Source organism: Siniperca chuatsi, linkage group LG13 (assembly GCF_020085105.1).
Source record: "Siniperca chuatsi isolate FFG_IHB_CAS linkage group LG13, ASM2008510v1, whole genome shotgun sequence".
In the NCBI taxonomy this organism is placed as follows: domain Eukaryota; kingdom Metazoa; phylum Chordata; class Actinopteri; order Centrarchiformes; family Sinipercidae; genus Siniperca; species Siniperca chuatsi.
Genome location: NC_058054.1, coordinates 13,925,333 through 13,940,236, shown reverse-complemented (window position 1 = coordinate 13,940,236; position 14,904 = coordinate 13,925,333). Strand labels below are relative to the sequence as shown.

General features: G+C 39.5%; 2 long non-coding RNA genes across 3 annotated transcripts in view; one reads left to right on the top strand and one right to left on the bottom strand.

Annotated features, from left to right (window-relative positions):
- The window catches only part of LOC122887436, a 30,440-nt gene extending 24,514 nt beyond the window's left edge, over positions 1-5,926 (bottom strand). Inside the window, exons 1-3 of one of the 2 annotated variants that reach the window (XR_006380547.1) lie at positions 5,466-5,926; positions 5,332-5,382; positions 2,466-2,556 (exon numbers count right to left, since the gene is read on the bottom strand). This is a non-coding gene — a long non-coding RNA (uncharacterized LOC122887436). Of the gene's footprint in view, positions 1-2,465; positions 2,557-5,331 lie in introns of both variants that reach the window. The other variant, XR_006380546.1, reaches the window with a different exon arrangement.
- Positions 5,927-6,563: 637 nt separating this feature from the next.
- LOC122887433 lies at positions 6,564-11,535 on the top strand. Its single transcript, XR_006380545.1, has 3 exons — positions 6,564-6,727; positions 10,846-10,930; positions 11,465-11,535. It is a non-coding gene; the product is annotated as an uncharacterized LOC122887433 (long non-coding RNA).
- The last annotated feature ends 3,369 nt before the right edge of the window (positions 11,536-14,904 follow it).

The following is a 14,904-nucleotide window of genomic DNA, read 5'->3' as shown; positions in this document are numbered from 1 at the left end:
CACAGATGGCGACGGCTGGCTCTGCCCACTTTGAGCTTCAAAATTGCTTTTCAGAAACCTATGGGTGATGTCACGGACACTACGTCCATATTTATATACAGTCTACGGTTGCAACCCACTCTCCATACGGGGACATCAACAGCCACCGCATTGTAAAGCAACAAAGCATTATATATGTGTGTGTACTACATGGTGTGCAAAAAATGCGTGTGTCTGTGGCTTGCACCTGCTGTGATGTTCATATTGCTATGTGTTGGTTGTCTTGGTGAAGCTCGTTTTTGTTGATCAGTGTTGTGCAAGTTACTTGAAAACTGTAATCAATTACTCATTACACGTTACCACACAGCTCTCCAAAGACCCAACCTCAGAAGTGCAGTTACACACCCTCCAACTCTAAACAACACTAGACTCCAAGACTCCTGAATGTAGTGAATAACGTGAATGTGAATAAGACAATTTGGTGGTGTCCATAGCCTTTATTTATTTTTGTTTAATGGCATAAGTTGATTCATTCTAGTGAGGTTATACTGATAATATATACTGATATAACTGGTAATCAGTAAAGTGCAAATTGCCCATCTATGTAAAATAAATTATTTGGTTTGGACAAATGACTCTGTGGTGCAGTTTGCAAAGTGGGACATTGTTCCTTTTATCCACATACATAGAGGTAAACAACAATTATTGTTATTATTGTGCATGTATTTTTATCATAAATATTTTTTCCTCAATGCTGCAGATTGCCATGTCTTACCTAAGTTACCTGAGGATAAGGTCATGACAAATGTGATGTGTACTAAAGAGTCACCTCCATCTAATCTGCCTGAAATCAGAGCCCCCATCTTTAATTAAGATGAAAGCACAAACTGATGGGTTTTTATATTTGTTACATCAGTGAACATCCAGGTTCATCCAAGAAGGGATTATCTCCACTGAGAGTGACCACTCATGTAATAAAATTACAGGTAAGGTGACTCAGTTCCAGAGGGCCTGTGGGGGTGCAAGATGGCCCGGCCACAAGTCATAATAGTCAGTCCCACTAAGCCATGTTAGGAAATGTCCCCATCATCTTTATTTAAAGTTTAATATCTCCAGGCTGTGTCTTGGGCCCGATGCTGTTGACATGAAAATGATCAATGACAGTAGATCAACCCCGTGGGAAGTGCAAGATACACATCACATGATTAATGGCTTTGCCAGCTGTCATGAACTATACTGGACCAATAGAGTGAAGGCTTCATAAATCATAAGTCTTCTGACACATGAAGTTTTTGTGCACTTCATAAAAGCCAACATTTAGTGCATTTTCTTTTTTTTTCTGCAGTACTCTCCGGAATATAACAGGATCAATGATGCATCCTATGTCTGTTTATAGTTACGGTATTCTGTTGACAGTACTGCTATTGCAAAATGTCTCCAGTCTAATGATGAATTAAACATGAAATTTACAGAGTACAAATAAGATATCCCTCAGGAAAGTCTGTCATTCACGGTCATACGCTAATGAATGTCTCTTAAACCTGTATTAAGTGTTTACCACTAGAGAGAAGAAAGACTCCAAAACAAATTCACAGCAACAGAGCCCTGATATACCATCAGCTTATCAAGTGCTTAGGGCTAAAGTATTAGTAGAAAATTGGTTGCTTACACATCCAACAGACACAGAGCAACATGAGTCTTTTTTCTTTCTACCTGTCAAATGTAAGCCTGATATTCAAACACATTTCAGCCCTGGTTTGGTCCATGAACACTTGAGGAAAATATTACTGATCTTTGGCCAAATAGATTTGGTTTTTGTAGATGTTTAGATGTAAATGAACTGAATGAGACTGAAAGCTGCCAAAAGCCATAGAGTTGGGTGTTGATTTTTAAAGTGGTAATCCTTAAGATTTTGATTTGGCGACACCCGTGGTCAGTGTTGTGCAAGTTCACACTTCACAAGAGCTAGTTCAGTTCACACAGATTAAAATGACCTAGTTTTTTTTACCTTTTGGCTCGTCTTACTCTTTGTTAATGATTTCTTGTGATCATCATTCACTTGCAGATATTTCCCAAGACTGGTCGGATGCTTCAGGTCGATGTGTCATTTCAAAAATCTGTGACCCATCAGATTCTGTGACCAAAAACACCGGCAAGCCAGGTGCCATAAAACATAGTGCTAGAGCACTGAGCACATTCATGAGTACATTCAATAAAACGGCGCTCTTTGAGCGCATTCACGCACAACACTGCCCGTGGTCATCAGCAAGTGGGGTTTAACATTACAGGTCCCATAATTCCAGGGGCAGCAAACACTCCTTGAGAAGCTTCTTTGTCAGAAATACATCAGAAGAGCAACTGGTGTATCTGTTCACAGTGCAGCCGAATAAACTCATTGTTTTAATAAATAATAATAGAGTCGCAATCTGATTTCAGTCTGTGCATGGAGCGAGTAATTTTCCCCACACACAGTACAGTAAAGTTACCTTGCTGAGGAGCTGAAAGGCGTGAAGCCTGTCACTTGAAGCTCTTCATCTAACAGCTCACTGTGGCTGCTCCTTCTTGTTCCTTTAGTCCCTGCAATATTTTTGATAAATAAATGCCAGAAATTACTGTTCTGTAGACGCATTTTTGATGAACGATTGCGGTTAGCGTTAACCGCTGTGACAAATATATTGCGTTTCCTTTGACTGCTTTACAATAAAAGGCCACGCCATGTTTCGCCAGTTGAACACTTCTAATGTGAAGCAGCAGCAGTAGGAAATGTTCTGTTTGTATTAGCAGTAACTTAAATGACTCTGACAGTAAACAGTGAGGCCGTTATCAGTGCGGTAAAATTACGCCGGATTACATGCTGCATTGTTTCCTGTGAATCCTTTGTGCATGTGAAGGCAATTTGAAGCCAGCTAGGGAATGGCGGACTCCACCACTAACAGTGAAAACTACTAATAGAGCGGTAATTACTAAATGCAAATACATTGAAGGGCTATTGCTGAAAAATGCTGATCATAAATAGTATCAAAAATGGGGTTTGACACCATGAAAATCTTATGGATTCTAATTTTAAAGTGAGTAGCACTACAAGCCACCTCTTCACATTACAGGAATTCATTTGATTTAGTGTAATCAAAAATATCCCTTGATGGAGCTTCAAATGGTTTATAATGTTTCATCAGGAGTCATTTATATTGTGCATGGTGTTAATTCCCCAAATTTCACTGGTGATTATCAGTTTCTAGATCCAACCTTCTGCATTTTACTGGGAGAAACATTTTCTTACTCCTTATTATAATAATAAACTTGAGATGCTATTCATTTCCATTTTTTTGCATTTGCATTCCACACAAATCATTATGCTGCCATGTGGCCACAATAACTCTCCTTAATGTCCGTATTAGTAAGACAGGTCACCGAGGTACAACTTGGGAATGATTACTTATCCACCCACCAACCACCTACACATATGTATGCACAAGTTCATTACTCAAACATGCATGTCTGCGCACAGTCTGCACAGACACCGCAAGGACAACAACATGAGGTGATGTAGAGAGAGGAAATGAGAAAGAAGGAGAGAGATAGAGGTCAGAATTAATAGAACATTGAACATTTACTAACACTGTACAATAGTGGGGCCATTACAATTATAATTATACTCATTAGCCTAATATCACCTCCTCCATCCAGTCCAGGATGATATGCAACTCTGTTGAGATCCATCAGCTTCATACCTGTTGGGACTCTGAATATCTGGTGCATTTAACAATGTTGGAAAAAAATGAAATTAATAAAAAAAATACCTAAAATATAAGACATAAATAATTGTTTATCTGACCATGCCTTTGGGAATTCATGGAATTTCTATTAACACTGAGACATAAAAAGAGTAGTTACTGTTTTTGTATTTAATTGCTTACATTCCTGCACAAGCCAGCAAGCACAGTTATCACTTTCCTACTGTATGTCTTGATTGTTAAATCTGTAGCTTCACTAATTGAAAAATGTTTCTTTATAATTAGCATGGTTCCATAAGGAAAGTCATGGGTGACTGTTTCAACAAAGAAATGCAAAAGTTTGAAGAAATCCAACTGACAGGATGTTTTCTTGTTTTTAGGCTTTAAATCAGAATTTGTCTATTTCTTATCACCACAAGGTTACTCCTCAAACCATCTCTTCCACCCTCTGCTCAATCCAAACAACAGCTTGTGTGAATTTACCAGGTCTTAATCTAACATTGCAAGGTCAGCACACAATGAAGAGTGGCTATTATCACTGAGTGGATCTGCAGAAATGGTTGCCAATGCCAAGAGGCAAAACAAAAAAAAAAACATTGGAAAGACATCACTACTTTAAATAAAGCATGTCAAAAGCTATAAATGCAGTTCTCTGTGACCTGGTAAATGGAATAGGATAGCTTCAAAAGAGTATGTTTCATCAGTGTATCCATGTCAGGTGCCCATGACTGTTGTTCGTTTCTAGAGCCTTGTGATTGACTTGCGACCTGTACAGGGTATGCGCTACTCTGTCTCTTGGCAAATGCATGCTGGGACAGGATCCAGCCCTACTGGGACCCTAAACTGGAAAGCTCGTATAGAAAATGGATGGATGACTGGATGCAGTAGAGTCTCCCTGGAGAAAAAATGTATCTGTTATGAGAATGGCAGGCAATCTGTTCTTACCGGTGTGTAGGGCTACAGTCATTTCCAAACATAAAAGTGTGTGTGTTTATTATATTGTTTTGTTACGCAGTGATGGAAAGAGTACTATAAATATTTTAAGTGAGTACAAGTAAAATTCCTTGTGATAAAAGTAAAAAAGTAGGTCAGTTAAAATGCACTCTGAGTAAAACGTTACTGCCTTACATTTTTAAAGTAGAAAGGGGGGTGGAGGGAGGGTAAAGAAAAAAAAGTTGTATGTGATGATGATGATGTTAAATGATAGACCTATTAAATTAAAGAACACATTTCTGTTCAAACCAACAATACATTCCTTTTCTATAGAGGATACTTACTGAGGATACCCCTGATTATCAATTATAAATATATAACCACGATGTAGCCTTACTAGAATTAACCAGAGAAGAGGAAAAACTTCAGACAATAAAATGAAAATGATCGACAATTTTTAAAAAAAGAGCTATGGACACTGTGGCGGGTGCAACAAGCATTATTAGGCTACATAAATGAAATAACCTGCCATATAGAATCAACAGTAAAATAAACATCACCAATGCAGACAACACAGAGATATATGAACAATAAAAACTCCACAGCTGCTGCAGCCTAGCAACGTTGACGTCATCCTCTGTAAAATGAGCTACAACTAACACGATAATCTTGTTGTTGTACTCACCTGTCTGAACGTCATTCTGTGAGACTTGTGCACCGCGAAGTCCTCCACAGTCTGCAATCAAATATAACCAGTCCACATTTTGTCGTAACTGTGACAGGGAATATTGTCAAAAACAGCCGAAAGGCTTAACACACCTCACTGAAGGTAAAAGTTCTTAAGTGACCGCAGAAGTCACCGCTGGAGGATCCACCACGAGCATTTTAGCATTTATCATTTCAGCCAGACCCCAGCATGCACCTGGGTGTGTTTGATTTGTGTCACTTAGCGTGCTTGTCGGGTGGTGCGTTTAACTAGTGATCAATTAAGGTCGATGGAACTTTTTTTTTTTTAACCTACGCCGAGATACAATAATATTAACCTTAACCCATAATGGCGTAATTCTTATTATATTGCATTGTTGTACTTTTTTTTTTTTTTACAAACTGCTAGCCCTGGGCCGGTTGCGACTCTCCGGGAACGTTTCCGTATCTTTTCCAGAGTGTCAGCTGAGTGCCATAGATACCTTGTTATATATGTGCAGTGTCACCTCTCTGGACATGGAGCTCCGGCTCCTGCAGCTGCAGACACACCAGCAGCTTCTTCTCTGCTGCAACTGTTGATTTGGTTCCTTTTCTTTTGTTCTGTTCTCCCAGTTTAGCATGATTCTTTTCATATGACTTTCCAGTAAACCCTGATTGGTGTTTCTGGGACAACTCCAGCCAAAGCTGCCTTAAAGTAAATGAATACATTCATCATAGACCATCATATTTGATATGTGTTTGTAGTACTGTATTTAATCAATGCATCAAGATATGCAAATTCTGTTTTTTCAGAACCCTTTGCCCAATGTCACACCAAATTTGGGATCAGTCAGAGCTTGCATTATGAGTTCAGGTGCATCATCTCCCATTCAGCCTGGCTTTATTTTGTACTTCTTATATTTTTGGGGTGTGGCACACTTCACAATTCCACATTTGCAGTAAATAGAGAAATCTGAAAGACTAAAGCACTTTTGGGGTCTTTCCTCTAGCGTAATAGCACAGTCAGCAGTGTCGGCAGCCTTGTAGGTTCCTGATATTGCCAAGCACACAAACATCGCAACAGAACCAAGACAATGACAGTGCATGTTAGCACAAGCAGGAAATAGTTTGGTGATGTGACATAGTGATCCCTGGCATCGCAGCAGAGAACCACCTGGTAGTTGCATTGACATCAAATTGCTACACCACGGAGAGGAAAACCGTCTTCTGGCTTAAAGTGCGTCTTTGGGGCTGAGAGCTAATATAAAGAATAACCAATAAATGGGGTGGAGGAACTCAACAATGGCAAGCAAGGTGCAAACTCTATTATTCCTGCACAAAGTGCAATTATTTTGTCCACAAAGCCATCCTGAAGCAACATGACTGGACTCTAGCAGGTAAGCTTTCTTATGAAAAGCAACATGAGCAGTAGCAGCAAGTGTTACAGTAGGCTTAGCTAATGAGCAGGGCAGCCCAATAACCTGAAAGCTTGCCAAGCTTGCCACGTTGTAGCAAAGGGTGCTTTGGATGTATATTTCAGCCAGTAGAGGACGTCATATGGGAGTGCAATTTAAGTTGTTTGCCTGAACTGGCTCGCAGGCTTCTCAATTTATACAAAAAAACAGACATGGAAAAGACCAATTTGCTGTGGCTATAGGCATATTTATTTCCCATGAGTCACAACCATGCCTTGCATTCTGTTAGTTAGCTTTATTCAGTCCAAATTTGAGACACATACCCTTACCAGGAAACTTTGATCTAGATGATTCTGAATGACTAGCTTTATTGCTAAAAGGGTCAGTTTATCCACAGTAGGTTTGATATTTTGGACACAAACTAACAATTATTTTTGAAATGCCAGCTCTTGCACCACAACAATCCTCCGTGTGAGGAATGTCCAGGTATTTGGACTTAGCCATTTAACAATGAGAGAGGTCTTACTATCAAAGGTCTGTGAAAACTGCAAAATGAAATGCTTACGTGCCATTATCAGCACAATTATGTGTCCAGTGGCTGACATTGAAGACAGTGTTAGTGTGACTGAGGGAGCCAGGACACAACCTCCACATTAAATGCTGTGTCTCGGGCTGTGAACAGCAAGGCCTGACCCTTTGATTACACCAGAGCTGTGGACAAAGGCAATCCAAAAAACTTCCCTCACTACTATGATTAATACTGCCAAAGCTTTCACATGCTATTTTGATCATATCAGATAATTTCTGTCATAGTGGCTTCCAAAATAAAATATATAAATCAAAAATGAAACTGAAAATGAAAATATAAAAGCTACAAAGCTCAAAGTCCATACCAAAGGGAGGTCTTCTCTGCCACAGAAAACACTGCCTCATCTGTGTTTAACACACCTTGATGGAATTCCTGCCACTTGTTCCGTACCTTGGTTACGTAACCATGGCACACATTTGCATACACGCCTAGTGGCTAGTTTGGCATGCCCTCAAACAGAGCTAGAGTGAGGTTCTGGTGCCCAAGTACAGGGACACACCCATCAACCTGCTCAGTTAGTCTGAGTTATTTGACCGCTCAATTTATCACGCTAAAATTAAGTGTGGAGATACCATAGATACCATATTAAAAAATGAACAAAGTGTCCGTGACTTCATCCATAGGTTTCTGAAGAACTGTTGCGAAGTTCAAAGTGGGCAGCCCTGGTAGCTCCGGCCATCGAGGTGGAGCTGAGGCGGGCCAAATGAAGCCTGGTAGATGAAACCACCTAGCGGCAAGTTACCTGATAGAGCACCCACCTGTCACTCAAAGCAGCCACGTCCTTAATTATGCATAAATTTAAGCCTTAATATAATTTAAACGGGTGAGTTATATAAAAATTCACCCCCGTACAGTTGTCTTGAAGGGGGAAATTGGCTATAGAGACCAAAACCATTTTTTGTACCAGGCTGTAAACGTGTTCATTTCTGCTGTAAAGTTGGGCATTTTAACATGGGGTTCTATTGGATTGTCTCTCTTTGGGAGCCACCCTCAAGTGGCCATTCAGGGAACAGCAGCCTTTGGCACTTCCCCATTGGCTTCATTTTTCAGCCCCTGAGGTTGCAGCTCTATGCGAGACTACTCTGTTCTGGACTACTTTTCAAGTTTTTGGAGGTTGTTCAGTATGTCACGCAGAAAGTGCTTTTTCAGTTGTGAAGAAAATTATTTTCATAATACTGCTCTATCCTGCATTTATGCACACACTTTATATGCTGCACTTGCTTTTTGCACTTCTGGTTAGACCTAAACTGCATTTCGTTGCCTTGTACTTGTATATGTGTAATGAAAATAAAGTTGAATCTAATCTAATCTAAAAGTTAGTTAGTTTCTTGATGGACAGATGGTTTTACTTGTTGCTAATGTAACCGCTAACTATTGCTAACCATAGCTACCGTTAGTTCTGTTAGCTGTGCAGCTAGCACTATTAGCTAGCTAATTCTGCCCAGACTGGGAGCTTGGAGTCCAGACCTCAAAAAACCTCCCTACGTCATGGAACTCCTGTGCTAGCAGTGTGAACACCAACACTCACTCACTCCAAGCTCCCAGTCCAGGCAGTCAGCTAAGCTAAAAGGACCACTAGCTGCATGGCTAACTGAGCTAATTAGCTAATGGCAGCTACAGCAGTTAGCAGTTACTTTAAAGCTCTCTGTCCATCAGGAAACTTTGTAAATCACAGAAAGTTGAGGCAGATCAGCCGAATGACATCAGAGGGCCCAGTGCTGCTGCCCTGAGCCCACAGTACTCTCTAGTTACAAAGGGGCCCACCTTTGTCCCAATCAGACTCTACATGCATTTTTGTTGTTTAGTTGAATATTTTGAAGAAAGTTTGTTTGTGTGTCTTGATTGTGGCAAAAAATAAAAAGTCACACTCAGTGTCTTCAGCAGAGCGGTGACGAGTCCCCACCAGTGCCAAGGGGTTCTCATATGCAGCAAACAGCAGCAGCGGGGGCACTGTGTCCTGTTTGTAGGCTATTGTCGTTGATTTTCCACCACTCTGACTCGGTTTGGGAGCTTCAAAAGCTCTCAGCCTGTCTGCTTTATTTCTGGTTCCCTCGCTGTTTTTCGTTACAATAAAACTGTAAAAAAAAAGCCCAGATCAGAGCGCTTCTGAAATCACTTTAAAATCAAGAGGTGATGTGACATCATCATTACCACTGTCAAATGAGGAATGCGGTTTCAGCCGCCTGAAGTTAATAAAAATCTCTTGGTGTGCATAAAGGACTTTCAAATCTCAGCTTACTGTCCATAGAGAGGGATATTGTCATTGATAAGAAAAAGCGGCTGAAAGGTTTGTGAGGATAAAGGAGAGGAGGATGGTGCTATAAGATCAAGTCACATTACTGTAATAATTCGGAAATATGTTTGAGTTTGGCGTGTTCAAACGTGTTGGCGTTTTTGGATATTGGACATTGAACATTTCATTTTTGCTGGATTTGATTCAAACTGACAGCTGCTGAATGAAAACAACGTTGGTACGTTTTTTCATATTCATTATTTGTAATAGGTCTTTTTCAAAAATAGCGTTGTTTGTTGCTGCTTGTGTTGTAGACCACTGTGTCTGCTTGGTTATTGTATTAATGGCAGGCCACACATTGCTTGTACATTTGTAGTTTGTTGCCCACTACAGGTCCTTGCCCCCTCTGCAATGAGCCATCAGCTCCGCGCCTGGGTGTGCGTGCTCAAAGCACTGGCTGTATAAAGAGAACTGGTTACAGTGGCTTGCTGCCCCTCGGCAAGCTTTCAGGTAGTTGGCCAATCTGAAGAAGGTGGCTTTTAAGTAGGGGGGCCTTAAAGATACAGGAGCTAAAACGGCTTGTTTCAGACAGAGGATGAACTGAGGGTCTGCATAAAGGGCCAATATAAGATAAATAAGGATTTTGTTGAACTGTGAATCATGCAAAGCTACTCTAGTGGACTAAAAATATAAAGCTGGAAATTAGCATAATAGGCATAAAAGGCACTTTCTTTGTCCATGCTGTGTATGACTCGGTTGCAGGCAGATGAATGAATAAATAGAAATTCACCACAAAAGAAAAGTAGAGGTGGAGGTTCAGTTACAGGCAGAGATGAAAGCAGGCCACGTTGCTTCTTCCTAAATTAAACATAGAGGATGAGATAACAAATGTCATAGGAGAACAATGAAGAGTTAAATGTAATACAAAGCAATGCACAAAACAGACATTTTGAAGTGTAATTACAAGCTTCACCCCAACAATAACAACATGGTTGTGTATATATGAAGTATACATGGATATATATATATGACAAAAGGCTCAGGATCTCTCAGATTTACTCTCCTCAGTTCAACATTTTTGTTGAAAAATATGTACCGCTTTTACATTTTCTCACAAATCCATAATTAAAAACTAAATGTATGTATCATGTTTCCCTGGTTTAAGTGCTCATGCTTGCTTTTTCTAGCTATAAATTATTATCTTAAATCCATTAAAACCACAAACTGAGGCAGGTGGCATGAAGCTTGACAGTTTAAGCTCTTCCATTTATTTTACAGCTCGATGCAAGTGAAGCAAGAAAGCAAGTGACCAATGCAGCCTATTGCAAAGATGGTGAACACTCAGTCATGAGATAATACTGAGGTAAGATGAAATCTGTTATGTTATTGAAAGAAGGGTTCTGGCATATCAAGTGATATTGAAGAAAGATTACATGAGGTCCCTTAGGCAATCAAGAAACTCACAATAAAGTTTGCATCATAAACTTGGCTTAAAAACCGAACTGCAAATACTTATTTCATTCAGCGGAGTTTAATTTGTTTATACACTGTGTGCTGCAAGTGCGCTGATTGTTTTCATTTTACACTAACAGCTCAAGATAAGGGAGCAAAATTACCAAAGAAAGGAAATTATATAAGCTTATGTTCAGTACATTCAGTCAGATGAAAATGGCCGTATAAGAACAAGCTCTTAGGCCTGAGAAGCAAGGGACATTAGCAAAGCAAACAAGCTCACAAATTTGACATTATTTTCCTTTGGTTTAAAGAAATATATATTTTATTTATAAATTGAAATGCCCTCTCAGAGACAACATTGTTTATTTTAAGTAATATGTACTACAAATGTGAATTTTCCTCACTTCTAGATATTAACTGATAACAATGATGTCTTTTCCAGAGTTCAAACCTACTCACAAGTGATGAAGGGATGAGCAGTCAATAACAACGCATGTCAGCAACCAAAGTGCCAGAAAAGTACAGTATCCTTTTTTTTGTCTAATTGCTTTACTGAAATGCTGATTTAGAAATACAAAATAGTAGAGTTATTAGTGGTTCTATTAATGGTAAATAATGTAAGTTATCATGGATCTGTCTTTGATGTCACAGAAAATTGCAAACATCTGAATTGAACTGCCCCTTTCTCAAACTAGACCTAAAAATATAATTTATGAATTGAAAATTACAAACATAAAGTAATTTCCAATGTTTGTTGTGTTGTGCATCGTGTGCACACAAGTAGGACATTCATTCTTAGTTTGATTATTTAAAATAGCAAATGGACTTATATAATACTACTTATATAATACTATACAGACAAAATATAATGTGGACATATGGTGTTTTTATACAGGAATTTGAAAATATATTATTGGCAATGGCTCTGTATTGTAAGAAATACATTTTAGGTATTAGATTTTGTGTAATATGTGCAACCGTTTCATCATCAATACTTATACCCCGCTGTTGCAATTGATTATTGCTTTGTTGTCATCTGGAAAGAGCATGCTGCATCCATACCTAGTCTTTGTTTACTCCATTTGTTGTCATCTTTGCTGAAAAGAGAAGCTATATAGTGCATTATTTGTATTGTCTATTTATCACTGACTTACACTACAATGTACAGTAACCAACACAGAGCACATGCAGGCAGCCCTGTACGGATGTGGTCAGGTAATTTGTGTCCACAGAGAGCTTTGGGATGTTAACACTGCTGATTCTGGTGACCAGACTCTGCCTACATGTGGCTCTGATTATGAGAGGCCTTGTGGTTTTGAAAAGCGATGACCTTAATTGCTTAAAAGCTGTTCTGAATCAGGGACGATGAAACATCCTTCCCAAAATGTTTATTTTGCCTTTGCTGTGCTGCCTGCTCTAAAATGTCTTAATATGGTCATTAAGATGATCTGAACCCACACAGCATATACAATTACTGAATACATTAGTGCGCAACATCTGGAATCATTAAATTTCACTTTTTGGGGGTTTGGTGAAAGAGTAACTAGTGCGGTATAAAACTTGAAATAAGTTGGCAGGTGGGTGTGACATGATGTGTATGCTAATCACTCTTCCACTGTGAAACATGAATGAATGTGAAATATGAATATGGAGGAGCGCCATCCACACCTGCTGTTTCAGGACACCTGGCCATTACGCTGCCACATAGCTGCTACTTAAACAAAGTTTCTTCAAGGTTGCTTCTGTGCAATACCTGTACTTGCAGGCTGCACATCTTCATTTGGCATTTATCATCACTAAGGCTTTTATCTTATACAGTACCATACATCTTGTTACCTATCAGGGGATGAAACATTCTGGTGAATGAACATTTCTTAAGCATAAAGCACATATTATTCTCCTAAATCCATTTTCAGAGATAAGTTCATTATACAGCACAGATAGAAATGCTACTTTTTTGAAGCAAAAAAAATGCACTGAAGCACAAGCCAGTAGCTGAAGCACAAGCCAGTAGCTGAAATATATATATATATATATATATGGAATAATTGGAATAATTATCATCAATCTGTAACTTTTACAGTTCCATAGTGGAAGCCTACACTTGTCAGTATCTCTCCACACAAGGTTAGTATGCAGGAGACAGCTGCACTGTGTGCAATGCACTGTATGGCCACCTTGTTATTTACTGGTGTGTCTCTTCTGTGTCTTAATCACTGTCTAAGTGCTCAAGAAGGGCTTTTTGGGAGGAAAAATCATTTGATGATCATGGTTAATTATTAATTTAGAGACTAGAAATCATTTTGGCCCCGGTTTTAGACACCAGGACAATAAAAGCACAGATGCACATGAATGCATTCCAAACAAATACACACACAATGCAAGATGCAGGAAACAAGGACCGTGAATGGGTCCAAATACCCCCTCTTAATCCTGGTGGAATATTTACTACATAATTAGCTCTTGTGTGAGTGAGGATGCAGGAATGCAGCATCCAGTAAGTGGTGCCCTATAGCCAAAGCTGGGAGAGCCCCTGCAAGCCCGCTGTGTTCTGCTAGCAATCACAGCCCACTGAATCACTGGCCAGTGGGAAATGTCAGATAAACATCGCACTGGGAATGAGCTTCTTCCCTCTCCCTCTCTCCCTCTCTGGCAGTATAAGTGGTTTAAGAATAGTACTAGAGATGGAGCTGCTTATTTTAAGTGACACTATGAGAGTCAAAAGGTCAAATGAAATATACAAGGTTAGAACAGGCAAATATGGTGCTGAGTAGATCAGATGACCAAGGTACAAGCCAGGGAATGTTGTGGGTTCCGCTCTGATTCAAACGCTATGCCGCATGTTATTCTGTCTCACCAACATCTCTGCTGTCATCCTTTATTATCTACTATGCAATAAAGGAGGAAAGTCTATAGGAAACAGGGAGGAACTGAAACCTGACTCAGTGCAGTGTTTAGAGTTCTGCTGCAGAAACACTGCATTACTGCATTACGACTAAGCTGAGACTTGGCTTACTCTCAACCATCTCAGTTCACATCTTCAGACAAATATTCACAAAAGCTTGTAATTTCCTGTGAGACCTTGAAAAATACAGTCAGGAATAGCACTCACTGCAGGCTGGTATTGTAAATCACATGAGGACCGGTCAGATATTTCATTTTTGCTGAACGTTTCTCTGCTCATCGACCGGTGGGAGAAAGTAGCCTGTGAAACATCTCTTCCAGCTTCATGACGTAGCAAGTGGGAATTACACCATGTAACATTTTTGTCAGATATAATAGCTTTTGACTTGTTAAAGTAAAGGATATAAAAAAGAATTCCCTGACTTCTAAGATATTATGCAGTGGTGGAATATATTGTATCTAAGGACATTTACTCAATTACTGTACTTTTGAGGAATATTTCCATGTTATGCTACTTAACATTTAGGAGGAGCTATTGGCAGTGTGCAGCATTTAGGAGGAGCTATTGGCATAAATGGAATATAATATTTATAAGTATGTTTTCATTAGCGTATAATCACCTAAAAATAAGAATTGTTGTGTTTTCGTTACCTTAGAATAAGCCGTTTTTATCTACGTAGGGAGCGGGTCCCCTTCCATGGAGGCTGCCATGTTGCACCGCCATTTTTCTATAGTAACCCAGAACAGACAAACCAAACACTGGCTCTAAATAGGGCGTTCGCGTTTTTTGCGAGTTTCGCAGCCATAGTTTCTCCTACACGCTTGGAACGGGAGGGTGAGGCGAGCGGTATTCAAATGGTTGCAAACTGCAATTTCACTGCTAGATGCCACTAAATCCTACATACTGGACATTTAATACTAATACTCCACTGCATTTCAGGGGGAAATATGTTCATATTTTACATACAAAACCTGAAT